The 15,094-nt window shown below is 41.0% G+C and overlaps 1 protein-coding gene across 7 annotated transcripts in view; it reads right to left on the bottom strand.

Moving 5' to 3' along the window:
• The window catches only part of LOC149222262 (putative membrane protein YBR220C), a 464,638-nt gene that overhangs the window by 268,683 nt on the left and 180,861 nt on the right, over nt 1-15,094 (bottom strand). The window lies entirely within an intron of this gene.

The raw sequence follows: 15,094 nt of genomic DNA, 5'->3' as shown, positions 1-15,094 counted from the left end.
TTTACATGGCTGAAGCAAGTATACCGTTGCTATCAATTAAAAGCTTTTCAGATCCATCACTTATTTTACAAGAACCTCAGACTAGCCTTTCTATCTTTAGTAAACTTGTTGATAATCAGATCCAGCCTCCCCACTTGCATCCATAGGACTCTATATCCGGCATGGTTACAGCTCAGATACAGCTCAGATCAACAACTTTATATGAAGTTGTCGATCCATACATGATAAGTATGGAATCCATACTGCATTTACCTTGTACAAATTGTGTGTCATATTCTTCAAATAACTGAAAAAAAATGCATTTAAATAGTCTTTAATGAAAGCAGTCTCTTGGCATGTTGGAAACTTGGATCAGTGAAGAGCAATGGAAGAAAGCACCATATGGGAGTGTAGGTCACTGTGTTATCCATATAGGTTTGGATGTCAATGGCAGATTTCAGTCACTTGGTGAAGGACATGGATTCACATGGGGCAAGGGCAGCCCTCAACCATACAAATGCTAGAAAAGGATGAATGGGTGGTACGAGCAGGAAAAGGAAAAACAGCCAGCCATTTAGGTGCACAATAAATGCTTGCTGAAAATTGTTCAGTGTCCAAGGCTGCTCAAGGTCTCCTTTGGTCCACAATGTTTATCAAAGAAGTCAGTCAAGGGAAAATTCTCCTCCGAAATTCATTTCTGTAATATCCCCAGTTTTGATTTTTTATTTGAGGGGATTAATGGAGTTTATTTGGGAGGTGCTAAGCATAGCACAATTTTGTAATTTCGGCGTTGGAGGCATTTTTGGCGTATGGGACTTAGGAGAAATAGAAAATTATAGCTCTAGTGGGATGTGGGGGCCACAAGAGAAGAAAATTTGACCCAATGGAGCAATTCACACTAGTGGCAAAAGAGAGAGAAAGGAAGGGGTGTGAATTAGTGGAAGGTGGGGACCACCAAGGGAGAGAGAGCCAACAATTATAAATAGAGCTTGGAGGTATCCATTTGGTACTTTTGATAATTTGACAATTTAACATTAGTTCTTTTGAGTTGCTTAGCCAAGACAATCGTGTTGTTCAGCACAAGGAATTCCCGAGCAGGACTTCCACCCTCATTTCGGAGAACTTCGAGTGTCTCCCTAGTAAAGAAATTGGGGAGCTCAGTTCAAAGTTTCCATTGGGCACATTTACAATCATTTCTTTCCACTAAAGCCAGCAAAAAGGGGAATTTGGGCCAGCCAATTAGCAAAGAATCCTTCCACAAAAAGGGCTGGAGTTTCTAGTCAATTTGCAGGTTTGTTGGTGAGGCATTTGGGAGAGCTGAGTTGCTCAAATTGTTGGCCTGCGCAGGGGCTCAATGGGCATTGTTATGCAATCACTTGGGCAAGAAGAGCCTATTGTGTGGCTACGAAGGAATAAGGGAAAATTTGGGAAGGAGATTTTCTAGGAGAAATTTGGAGCATTTTGTAGTAGATTTCATCTACAACCAGTTTTGCTAGCCAGTTATAGGTCCACGCACAAATTGGGGTCATTGGGGCACATTGGAATCAGTGCAAGGTTTTTGTGGGTTTTATGAGAGGAGGCTAGGATTAATTTCGCAAAATTTTCTGAGCACTCCTAAAGGCAGAATTCCTATTTACATTTAGCAGTCAGCAACAAAAATTATTGGAGGACACAGTTATTTCAGGGACCATTTCCACGACTTCGGTTCACGAGATATTTCTGGGTTTTTTTGAGTTGGTGGAGTAGTGCCTATGGCTAATTTTTCAGAATTTTTAGACCAATTTGGAGGGCTAAATCAGCAGCTCCTTTCCAGCAACAACAACAGTTTTCTGGGTGGACGCAGATTTGGTAGTAGAGTCATTTGCAGCATTTGGGTACCATCATATTCACCTGGAATATTTCCTTGTTTGTTTTAGCAAACCCAGGTTCTTTTGTTCCTACTCATTGTACTCCATCTGATTAATTTAGTAAAAAGGGTCAGTGTTTTGGGTGTTATTTCTAGCATATTCTGGTATTTCTGCATGTGTGTACAATTTTTATTGCATGTTTATGATTTCACTACTATTATCACTTAATAATTCCATTAGGAATATTACAATGGTATCTGAGCCATAATCTTGGCTCAGCCTATGGGAAACCCTTTATTCTATGACAAGACCAGAATAAAAAGCTAAGAAATCATGGGATCCAAAGAAAGATTAAAATCAAACAACATGGCAGTAACATTGAATGAGGTGACTAGGATGCAACAAATGATGATTGATGTGAGGTAGCAACTGATTCATTATGCAATTGGGAATTAGGACCATTCTCAATTATACAACAAATCCACTATGCCCAAAATTATGGGTAATGCATCAAGATGGTGAGACATGATTGCAACTGATGTGGAGTTATTGGCAATGAATTGGAGGGCATACCCATCATTAGGTCATGGCATTTAGGTGTCCCTCTCTTTTTGGGAGTTATGTGACCTAAGAGGCATGTACGGGATTCAGTGGACTTATGCAGGGATGATGGGGAGGATTATGGAAGAAGATGAGAGAGTAGTTGAAGGGGCCATGGTTGGCAAGGAAAAAGTTGAGCATACACCCATTGATGAGATGCCATTCGTTGTTGAGGTATCTCAGGTTGTGACCAAGTTCTCAGGTGATAGTAGCGGACGACAAGTTCACACACTTCCTAAGACAATAGCTTGAATTGCATGAGAGGGAAAATCGATGGCTTAGTGAGCGACCCACGAAGGAGGGAAAATGGAGGGAAAAAGTGTTCCAAAAAATCTATATAAGGAAGGTAGCTCTCCTCATTTAATTCATCTTATTGGAGTACATCGATTTCTCTTTGGTTGCTTGAGCTGCTTAGCCAGGTCATTGGTTGTTTAGCACAAGTTCTTTAGGCGAAGAGCTCACCCTTTCTTCGGGGGACTTCGAGTGCCACCCTAGGAAGGTTTTCTTCATTTCCTCAGGAGGAGGATCACATTTTGATTCCAAGCAATAGCATTCCTTCCAAGTTGTGCGTATTACTGGGGGACATAATGGAGAGGAGGTCGAGTTCATTGGTGGTGCTTAGCAGTGGAGATCTGATGTGAGATTTTTCAGAGAGGAGGCTAAGGAGGATTGTCAGCATCTGGGAGAGTTTGGGATCTGATTGAGCTTGTGGCTTGGTAGTTTGACTTTCACACTACCTGGGCCAGCACAGAGGCAGTGTGTGGGAGCTCATTTGGTGGGTAGAGTATCAGTCCTTGAGGCTGAGCTTTGCCGTGGAGGTTAGAGTAGATATTTGGAGTAGTGTTTGCTTCCATTTCAGAGCTTGGAGGAGACCTTTGTGGTCATTCCTTGCTAGTCGTATTTCTGGAGCTATTTGGAGGGTTTGGGCCATAGAAGAGGTCAAATTTTGGAGATCAAAATCTGGCCAAACCGTTTCTAGGTTTTTTTGGGTTTTTGACAAGGATCCCATATATAAAGTTTCAGAATTTTCTGAGCACCGGAAGTGGGGTTTCCAGCCGTATCTTTGCAGCAAGCTGTGTATAATTGTTGGGGATTGCACAATGCCTTTGGGGGTCGATTTTGGGAGGTCAAAATCAGGCCAAACCATTTCTTGGTTTTGTGGGTTTTGGCCAAGCAGCTTGGGGCTGAATTTGTAGCATTTTCCGAGTAGCGAAGGTGGAGTTTCTTGCAGTTCCTTACCAACCAGCAGTGTAGTTTTCTGGGAAGCGCAAAGCATTAAAGGAGCAGACATTTCCAGTACTTGATATTCACCTAGATTTGTCATGCTTGCCATTGAGGCAAGCCTAGGTGCATTTGTCCATACTATTGTACTGCTCCATTGATTAATAAAATGGCTCAGCTGGTTCTACTTATGGAGTTTTTATGAGCATGAGTTGTTTGTTAAAAAAAATTGCATTGAGAATCGTTGTTGCTTTATATATCACTATTTGTTTAAGTTTGGAACATTGCAATGGTATGAAAACATGATCTTGGCCCAGCTGTGGGAAATTAGCCAGAAGATCATGGAAGCTTTGGGTATGAATGTACAGTGACGAGTGAAACCGTAGACAAACCCATGGCTCAAGGGAAATCACGTATGTAGAAATTCTGGGTGGAATCCATTGGGACGATGAGAGGTTGGCCAAGTTGAGGAGGGTGACAGACCAGACCCATCCTCACCCTTACAACAGAGACACAGAGGTAAGTTGGTCGTAGGGGTGCAACCATCTACATCATCTAGGGAAAGTCAACAGAATCAAAGCAGTAGATCTCCTGAAAAGGAGCAGGAAGGATAGGGACAGTTAGAGGGTGAGACCAAGGGACGCTTTTGCTGGTGAAGACCTAGATTGAGATACCAGGAGCCTGAGGAGGAGGTTGAGCATGATGCTGAGAGCCCATAGGATGGTGAGGAGCACATCAATCTACCCGGTGTGGCACAAGAGTCACCATTATTCGAGACCTCTTTGATAGCCCTAGTTGGCACCTTGGTGGAGAGGATAGAGCATACACCCATAGGGCCATCCATTGATGAGGTGCCAGGAGATACAAACATGTCCATCGTTGAGAAGGTGACATCCATTGTTGAGATATCCAAGGTCGTGACCAAGTTTTCAGGTGATAGCAGCGCACGACAGGATGATGAGGTGTCGAGAGATATCACCACCCTTAATGAGCAGCTGATAGGTACAAAGGCAACCAAATCTACGATAGAGCTGCAGGATGACAGCCACCTACAACAACTTGGAGAGCACATAAAAGGGCATGAGCTAGTCATAGAGGGGCAGTTTGTGACTCATGTTGAGCCCATGGTGGAGGAGGACGAGCAATCTTCTTTAGGCCAACAACTGACTTAGAGTTGATAGATGCACAGACCGTAACGGAGTTCCAATACTTCCAGATAATAGCTCTCTCTGGGCTTATATGGATGGGGCTTGCAACATTGCTAGACTACCTCTGCAACACGGAGAGAGAGATGCAGAGATTCCCCGACAAATTTTATGTGTTGACCAAGATGGTGAGTTGAGGCGACATGAGCTGTGCAGGGTGCAACATTCGCAGGATGGAGGGCTTGTTCTATGTGCTAGAGTTTGTGCATTTGATCCCTCTCTTGGGGTTGGATGGCGAGAGATTCTAAGTTGGTACCCGATGGAGTGGGCTAGACTCATGGAGATGGTCGTAGTCCGGAGTAAAGCTCAGTGGGAGCTCTTAGACATTAAGGGTGCTAGAGGCTCAGATTGGCATTGGGATCTAGGTGGGGCTTCCTATCCGATATTAGACATGCGGGATGACTATGGCATTGATGAGGTAGTCAACCCTGTGCCTGAGCGCATGCATTCCTTAGGGGTGTTCCAGTTAATGCTAGTGGCCAGGTGGTTTGTGAGCAAACTCCATTGGTTGTTTTGGCATGTTGGTTGCGCATGGGGGTGCAGGATGACTAGCACTCTCTGGCAGGAGCTGGCTGGAGGAGGTGACATGGGTAGGCCACAATACCAGATATTGTATGGAGACAATGTTCTCCCATTGAGGTTTAGGACTCATGGGTCAAGGAGGATTGGCAAAGCGGAGATATCCCCTCTAGAAGGAGTAGAGTTAGGGTGCTCAAGTCTACCAGGATGGACGAGGGGACATGACGTGTGTCATGGTGGGGTCACTATCAGAGTGGTAGACACTTTGGCACGTGCAGGATACCATATGTTACAGAGTGGTATGATAGTAGGCAGTGGTACACAAGACTGCACAGAGTCAGGTCATAGCATCCAGTGTTATATAGAGGGAGGTGGCCTGATGCATACATACCCAATTCTAGGCCATAGCACCCAGTGGTGTGCAAGGCTATGCAGCGAGGAGCAGTGGCCTGCAGAGGAGCACGAAGATACATGGTGGTATACCACAGCATGCTGGTTGACACTGTGGGGTAGGAGGAGTGACTCACATCACATTGAGGACGTGCAGCGAGTGATAGGTGCAGTGACACAGGTGGGACACAGGACGGTGGAGGATTGTATAGCCGTAGCCGGGAGTATCCACTGGTGTACAGGGATAGGTTGCGGCGCACAATGGCATATCGAGGAGTGCAACCATACTAGGTGGTATGCAATGACAGATGATGCAGTGCAGAGGGCGCTTGGAGCGTTGCCTCCCAAGAGACTTATGGACAGGGGCACTACATGTACCATTGGATGCATCCCACCTAGGATCAATGAGGACACTGTTGAGCATATGGGGACACCATGTTTAATGGAAACAAGGTTTCGAGGGGGGTATCAGCAAATCCGAGACAGAGAGGGGGTCGTCCGTAGGGTTACTCTTGAGCATTCCGACAAACTCTTGATCATACCCATCCTCCTCCGATGTTGTTTGCAGTTGCAGAGTGTTTGTTTGTTGCCCCTTGACACTCTCCATTCAAGAAACAGGGCTTGGGAGGCCCACCCTAGGCAGTTGGATGAGACACCTCATGTCATGAGCCAGGACGAGACTCTCCAGTTGAGACACTTGGTAGGTGCACAAGTTGACAGTTACAAACTTAGGGATGGCATTGATGATTGTCGAGGTAGAATATGTTCCACCTCTAGGCACACACTTGGGGAGGTGTCCGAGAGGGAGTTACATGGTGCTTTTTCAGTTAGACAGCTCGAGGCATTAGGTGAGCATGAGGTGCGAAGGACGGTAGTCCTTGTTGTCAGGATGATGCCTAGGCTTCCGACAGTACTCGGGCACATCATCAGGAGCTGGGATAGAAAATCTCGCTCTCTGATTTGGAAAGCACAGAGCAGCTAGATAATCGTGGCACAGGTTCTTGATGCTCGATGTCTACCTATTAGATACCTATAGGAGACAGAGACAGGGCACAGAGTGGTCCCAACAACTAGCAGCATAAGACAGCGACAGGTAAAGAGGATTCGGGGTTGTGCACCTCTATTATGGTTAAGGGATCTAAGGATCTAGTGGATTTGTGGGATACTCCACTCCTTAGTGAGCCTGGTCAGAATAATAGGCAAACTGATTCATTCATAGGCAAACACATGGGGAGTCACCAAAACCCTCACCATAGGGCGAGGCAGATTTTTGCTCAGGATTGGGGCCAACCATGGGGTGATAGACGTAGACACTATTGAGGCGCTTTGGCAGATGTGAAAATTCTATCGTTGTAGCAACTGATTTATTTTACCTACTTATTCTTCAATAAGTTATTTACAAAATCCCTCTAGTAAATATTAAAATAAACGCTATTGCAGATATCACACCATTGAACAGAAACAAATACATTCACAAGAATCAAAACACATAAACACAGTTATTTTTGGACAATTGTCACCGGAAAAACCCAATGCGGGAATCCTGGTGCAACAGAGGAGGATTTTATTAATCATCTTTTCTTGAGTACAACTGGGTGTCGAACTGGCTCACCCAACAGAGATAAATTCTCCAGCACCTCCCTTAGACTCAGCGTCAGACTAGCTAGCCTCTACACAGCTCCCAGACCCTCTGCATCAGCACTCTGCCTCTCTGTGTCACCCACGCAAACCCTCCAGTGACTGCACAGTCCTGCTGCCTCTGCGTCTGCTCCTCTGATCTTTGCGCTACTCCTCCGGCACTGTCCCTGCCTCTCTTCTCCGTACTCGCCACCTCTTGCTGCAATCCAGTCTTCTAGTTCAAATTTTTCATTAAGCTCCGCTCCAGAAATCGCACTCACTGGTCTCCCTCAGTATATTTCCAACTGACCGTCAAGTCCCCTCCTATACTTTTCCTGTTGATGAATCAACAGCTGAGATTAAGTCCCTAATCAACGACTAAGACTAAAATAGACTTGATCCTTATCTTTTGGAAGCTTCTCATCCTTATCTTTATTAATACCCATTAATATTTTTATTTTCCTAAGTTTAGACTTAGGAACTCATTAAAAATTTTAATTATTTTAATAACTCTTCATCCGGATGGATTTTTCCAAAACGATTTTTGGGTCTTGGAAATCTCTCTCCACCAATTTTCATGGCTAGAGCACATTCGATGCTACCCCAAATCAACACTCCCTCTTAGCGAAGAATGTGCTCTAGTAATACTCCACCACTGAGCATCACCCTGATTATATGGCACCAATCCCTGTGTTGATGTTTGGCCTTCCTGCCTAACATCCTCTGCACTGTTGCATCTTGTATTACTGCCCATGGCTCTACCACTACCACTGCTACATCTGTACTGCAGCTTCCTCTGCATCCGTGCCGCTGTTGGTCCTTTCCTCCCAACACTGGATCTGCACCGCAACATCATACCCATTTCTACTACTAAAATGGATTCTTTATCATCCCCATCTTCTCCCTGAAACAAGAAAACTTTGTTCTTCTAAGGGCCTTGGTAAGGATGTCTGCCACCTGTTCTCCTGTAGGAGTGTAGCTCAACTGTAAAGCTCCTCGTTGGACACAGTCTCTGACAAAATGACACCGAATATCAGTGTGCTTTGACCGATCATGAAATACTGGATTCTCAGAGAGCTTGATGCAACTCTGATTATCACACATGATCCTGGTCGCTTCCATCTTTCTTCTGAATAGGTTCACAAGCAGTTTTCTAAGCCATATGGCTTCGCATGAAGTTGTGCTAGCGGCCATATATTCTGCTTCAGCTGAGCTCAGAGCTACGGATTTATGTTTCCTATTGCACCAGGAGGTCATTCCCGATCCAATGTTAAAACAATACCTAGAGGTACTTTTCCAGTCCACTGAACTTCCCGGGACCCGCCCTATCTATATCATTAAATCCACTCAATCTGATATCCTTACTCCTGGTGTACAAGAGTCCATAATCGAATGTTCCCCGTAAATATATGAGAACATGTTTGGTTGTTGCCTAGTGTGCCCTCTTCGGTTCCACCATGAACTGATTGAGGGTGTTGACAACGTAACAAATGTCTAGCCTGGTATTGACCAGATACATCAGGGATCCTCTTATGAATATAATTCATAAGTAAATAAATAAAATAAATGAAAATATTAAATAATTAAATAGTCATAAAGTTAAGTGAAAAAGCATGTCTAAAAGACATGCTCAGTCACGAAAGGACACCTGCTTAGGTATATATATGCGGGTCCTCATTGTAACATTCATCACTTGTACATTTTATATATAATAAACTATTATTACAAATATCTCTCGTGTATTTTTAAATTCAAACCTACAAGCTATCAATTTTTATCAAAGTGGAAAAAGTCGAAGTCGAGATTAATTCGGCAAGGGTCCAAAAGTTGAAAAACTCATCAAAGTTGGGAGTTTTTTTAAAAAGTCGGCAAAATGTCGACAAAATTAAAAAAACACAAAATTATTCATTTTTTTTTTAACATCTAGAGTATCCACAGCATCAAATAAATGCATTTCCACATAATCATGTAAAGAAAGCTAATATATAATATGTATATGAAGTCTAGTGCTACATCACATATCAAAATAGTGAATCAACTCTTTAATTTTGAGTCTTGTCTGAGTCTCAACTCTCAACAGTCAAAATATCAACAAAAAAATATAACAAATGTATATCATGAGTCATCTAAAAGTCATCAAGTAATCAATCACTGAGATCCTCTTCCCCTTTTAATTTTTGTTTCCACTAATTGTATTAAGAAATAAGTCATGCATTTATTCAGTAGATTGTAATCTGCTTGGGTAATAAGATGTTAGGTGGTAGGTCCAATGAAAATTAACAGTGAGTATCACAGTAGATGTGAAAATTAACACTTGGTGACTCCAAGCTGCTTATTTTCTGAGAAAACAGTAGATGTCAGATTACTAACCTAGCCTTGGCATCTATTATTCAAAAACTCTTGGAGGTAAAATCCACTTCTGATACATAACCTTTCCCCACATTTACAGGGAGTTCACCACTAAAGAATATTCCCTTTCAAAACGTGCCCTCATTGCAGGAAGGATCATTGTTGTCATAAGATTTCACATGTACTTTGTTCCTGCCTGAAAAATGGGTTCTTTTTTGAGGCTCTGGTTTTGTTTTTTTTAGACAGGTTGTTGTTGTTTGATCTTCATGACCTCCTCTTTGTTGATTCTTCTGGAAGCATTCAACAATTGTAACAATGTTTTTGATGGTGTGGGGTTCTTTCTACGGAAGATTGTTGTATGCCTGTCCTTTTGGTACTTTTGTAATATTTTGAAGGGGCAGTGGCTGTTAGATTCTAGATCAATGAAAGCCTGGAGACTTAGCCAATGTATACTTTGCTTTCTAACTAGAAATATGAAGTATAAAGATTTGTTTTTCCTTGGAAAACAAAAACATATCTTAACCTCAAAACTAACAGATTACAAATGAGACTGCAAGAAGTATGACAAACAATACAATGCAATAACTTGGAAATGCATGGATGGAGGCTTCAATTTACAGTTTTTTCACCTTTGCGACCTCTTTATCCGTGGCTTGGGAAGGGAGGCCGACTTTTTGGGTCGACTCCCGATCAAATCCGGAGTATAAAGAAAAAATTGCGATTTTTTCCTTTGTGAAAAAGTCGCCAAAAAGTTAGGGGATTAAATCGTTTAGTTCAAAAAAATCGCGTTTTTAGGATTAAATCGCGATTTTTTGCAGACTTTTTCCACAGTGGTTTTTATGCTTCAGTGGTATCATTTTGAACGTTGTTTGCCGCACAATGTGCCATTACGTTCATGTCCTGATTGCGTTGAGCAGTTTAATAAAATTCAAGAAGTATTTCAGCGATTAGAAAAATCATGTGCAGAAGTTAAAGCATGTCGAAAGGAAATCGATAGTAAGGGAGATGATAATGACAATGAAACAGAAGAAGAAGTTTATGTAGATACCAGAAGTCACTTTGAAACAGGAGTCACTGAAAAATGTTTGGATACAGAACTCCCCACTATGGAAACTGCTGATATTAATTTGGAATTTGCAACAGATGAAGTTTGTACTGGAGAAAAATCACCTAATGCTTTGAAGCAAAGTATGGATTTCATGTTGAAACCTAAATTGGAAAAGAAATCAAGTGATACTCAAATAGGTTGTTGCTCAAAAGCGCCATGTCATGACATCCCAAAAGAATATCCCCACAAAAAAATAAAAATAGGGAAAGAAGAAAGTGATGTAGAAGTGATAGAAACAAAGTTGGGTACAACTCAAGTTTTCAAAATGGAATCAATGGATGATAAAATAACACTTCCTGCAATTGTTTCTCTTAATTAATTCATGAAGTTTAAGGAAGATAAGTCAAATACCAATATAAAAGCAAACCAAGGGAGTGTAGTTATAGAGGTAAATACCACAGTTAATCAGGCAGATTCAGCTAAGGATCCACAGCAGCAAAGTGGTGAAAAAGAAGACATGAACATTCTAGAATATGGCAAAGATGTTGAAGAATCTTTTGAGACCTCAAGCCACTCGGCTAATGTTAAGATTGATGATTCTTTGTTACGTTTTGTTGAAGAAAAAAGAGTTCCGAAATCTAGAAATAGGGTATTGGCACAAGCAGAAAATTCAGGCATAAATCAAGATTTTGTTAGACATGAACATAACAATGTTATAGACAACTCTACTGTATCTAATACAAACACTGCATGTGCATCTTTTTGTATGGATGCTACAGAAGTTGCAAAGGAAAAGGATCCTGAAAGTGAGTTGTGCATATCCATTTTGAAAGAGTCTAACTTGCTTTTTTGTCCTCTGAGAATGTTGCAGAGAATGTTATGAAGGATCTTGCAAAAAAAATATTTATTATGATTGATCAATATATAAAAGCCCAGCGAACCACGCCACCTAAATCACAAACCTCACCAATTGCTGCGACATCAGAGGCATATGGAAACGAACTCTCCCAAAAGGAAAATATGCGACAGTAGGTGATCTCTGGATTCATCCGATGGATCATTGATAATCAATGGAAGGTGGAGAGTACAAGGAAAAGTATAGATATAGACTGGTTTGACGAAATCCGAGAGGCTACAGATTATGAATGGCATCCTATCAATCATATTGGTGGGGAAAGATTCACCAAAGTTGCAATGGTTGTAAAGAATGCTACCACCGCTGTGCACTGTCACTTAAAAACCATCACTCTTTGTCGACCCATTAAACCAACACATCGGTTTCCGTCATCAAACTTCCTGTTGCGCGCCCTACCCGGACAACCAACGAGGATCTCCACGTGGTTAATAAAAGGCCATTTTCCCCCATCAAGCGACATGGGCCTAGTCAAAGGGTCAACGGATAACGTCTACCAACAGTTCACATGGGGCTCTGTACACATATATATCAGTGATCTTTATATGTTCAGTGGGTCTGATACATTGGTCATAACGTTGATCGATTCCCTGCACTGTAACCCAGTCCCTGTTGCATCCGTCGTCGATGCCATCACTATCCTGAACCTATCCCTGCCACGTCCTCCGTCCATGCCACACCTTCCCAATCGTGCATTTCAAACTAGGTTAACTGTCATGGGAAAGTTGTACCCTTTGTTTAAATTATTAAACTGAACTACAACTTAATTACATAATCTGAACTATATAATTACATAATAATACTAAATTAATTATATAATTAAGTTAATTTATTTATTTAAATTAATCTAATTATTTAAATTTATTTAATTATTATATATATTTGGAAAAAAATTATTTAAAAAAAAAAAACTTATTAAACAAAAAAAAAACTTGTTAAAAAAAAATAGCCATAAACCTGGGTTCAAGAGTAGACATAACCCTAGACTCAAAATCGAGTTACTAGCAAATTATAGCAGTTGAGCCACCAGTGACGGCAAGTTTCCATAGGACGAGATGACAACCACAAAGAGAATTTCCAACAATATAGCTTTGAGGACAAATCTTCTGAAGAAAGGGGCTATGTTATTAATATAATTCATAACAAGTAAATAAATAAAATAAATGAAAATATTAAATAATTAAATATTGATTATGTTAAATAGTCATTAAGTTAAGTGAAAAAGCATGTCTAAAAGACATGCCCAGTCACCAAAAGGACACCTGCTTAGGTATATATATGTGGGTCCTCATTGTTACATTCATCACTTGTACATTTTATATATAATAAATTATTATTACAAATACCTCTCGTGTATTTTTACATTCAAACTTACAGGCTATCAGTTTTTATGCTTTAGATCCTATGAGTTGCCTATATAAGGTGGGATCAACATCCTTGTCTTCTGATGCATCAATTTTCTTCCAATTGGTGATCATTGGAGTAGCCATCGGCCTACAGTCCTGCATCTTGAATCTCTTCAGGATCTCTGTAGCATATCTCCCTTGTCCGAGGAAGATTTTATCCTTCTGCTACCAAACTTCCAACCCCAGGAAATAATGCATCTGTCCTAAATCCTTCATGTCAAATTTTGTGGCTAAATTCTTTTTGCAGTCCTTGATGAGCCTAGATGATCTTGTCAGGAAGAGATCATCCACATATAATACTAGTACTAGAGGCTCATTCTTTACAACTAGATAGTAGAGACTGGGATCTGCATCACTCTTAACGAACCCCATCTTCTGCAAGTAGCCATCAATTCGACCATACCATGCTTTAGGTACCTGTTTGAACCCATACAAGGCTTTCTTCAATTTTCATACACGAGACTTCTTCTCATGTGTCTCAAAGCCCTCTAGCTATTCAATGTATACTTCTTCTTCTATTACCCCATTCAAGAATGTCGTTTTGACATCCATCTGATGAATCTCCCATCCCATCTGTGCTGCAAGAGATATCACGGTTCTAATAGATGTATACCTGGCTACTGAGGTGAAGGTCTCTTCATAGCCTATTCCTTCCTTCTGAGCATACCCCTTATTAGCCACAAACCTCACTTTGTACTTTTCCACACTATCGTCTGCAGCATATTTGATATTGTAGATCCATCTTGAACCTACCACTGATCTGTCTTGAGCCCTAGGCACTACTTCCCAGACATAGTTCACAATTATAGAGTTGTACTCCACCATCACATCCATCTAAACTTGATGTTGAGCGGCTTCCTGAAAACTAGAAGGCTCCCCATCCTGAGCTACTAAGGCCTGATATCTATCTGGTCGCCCTCGCTCTCTCTTATTGTTTCTCAGTGGTCCAATGAAATCTTCTGCATCCCGCAGAATCAGTCGAAGTTCCCAGCTCGTTCTTCCTCTCGTAGCAGGTGCATTTGTCAGCTCCTCTTCCTATGATTCTTCCTGTTCTGAAGGAGAATTCTTGGCTTTCGCTGGTTGAAGTGGTTTGACCAACGGCTCATATTTTGACTGCTCTTCGGAAGGCATTTCTCGAGATTTTTTGAAGGCCCTGTTGACCACTACTTGTCAACTACCCATAGCAGTACACCCCCTTTTTCTTCGCAAAAAGGGATAGCGCTTGATCGACATGTCCGTGCCAATCGACAGTCATCATCAACTTGATCATATTATGTTGTAAACCCAGTCTGCATGTATAAATTGTAAATAATCTTAGCAGATATGAGTCATGTATGTAAATTGCCTAGGTGGACCTAATTTTCTAGTGATAATCTACGTTCCGAAAGGTTTTTCGTCTCACCGATCCATGATCGGCAGAGTTTTCCTTCAGCCTAACCCCAAAGCCGAAATGGATTTTGTCATTAGAATCTTAGAGGAATCCTAGTGTGTTAATCTGTTAGATTATAGTTGTGTCGCAGAACTGGGTGGTTTATGAGGGTCTATGTCAAATGGGTTTTCCCCCTTGGGATGTAAAGTTGTAAAAGTCATGGTGTAAAGTGTCTTGAGGGTTAGGAAATGTTTTAATCCCCTCATAAGTCCTAAGTCCTAGGTCCTAGGTGATTTTTTCAAAGGCTAAGTTCGAGGATCCATTTAAAAATAAATTAAAAATTAAAAAAAAAAAACAAAAAAAAAATATATATATATATATATAAATAAATAAATAACTGAAAAATAAAAAATTTAAATAAAAATAAAAAATAATAATAAAATAAAGTAAAAACCTAAAAATAATAAAATAATAATATTTTGAGTAAATAAATGCAGAATTTCAATTTTTTAATGCATTAAAATTTCAACGGATGAGATTAAGAGATATCTTGATCCTCATCGACGGTTGAGATCATTTTGACGTGGATCACTCGAACAAGTTGTTGGTAATTTTTCCTTTAAATAGGGTG

Source organism: Pinus tabuliformis, chromosome Q, assembly GCF_031772625.1.
Source record: "Pinus tabuliformis cultivar Carrire ecotype Pingquan chromosome Q, CPIR1, whole genome shotgun sequence".
In the NCBI taxonomy this organism is placed as follows: Eukaryota; Viridiplantae; Streptophyta; class Pinopsida; order Pinales; family Pinaceae; genus Pinus; species Pinus tabuliformis.
The sequence above is the reverse complement of the archived record's forward strand: the minus strand, read 5'-3'. Positions and strand labels throughout refer to the sequence as shown.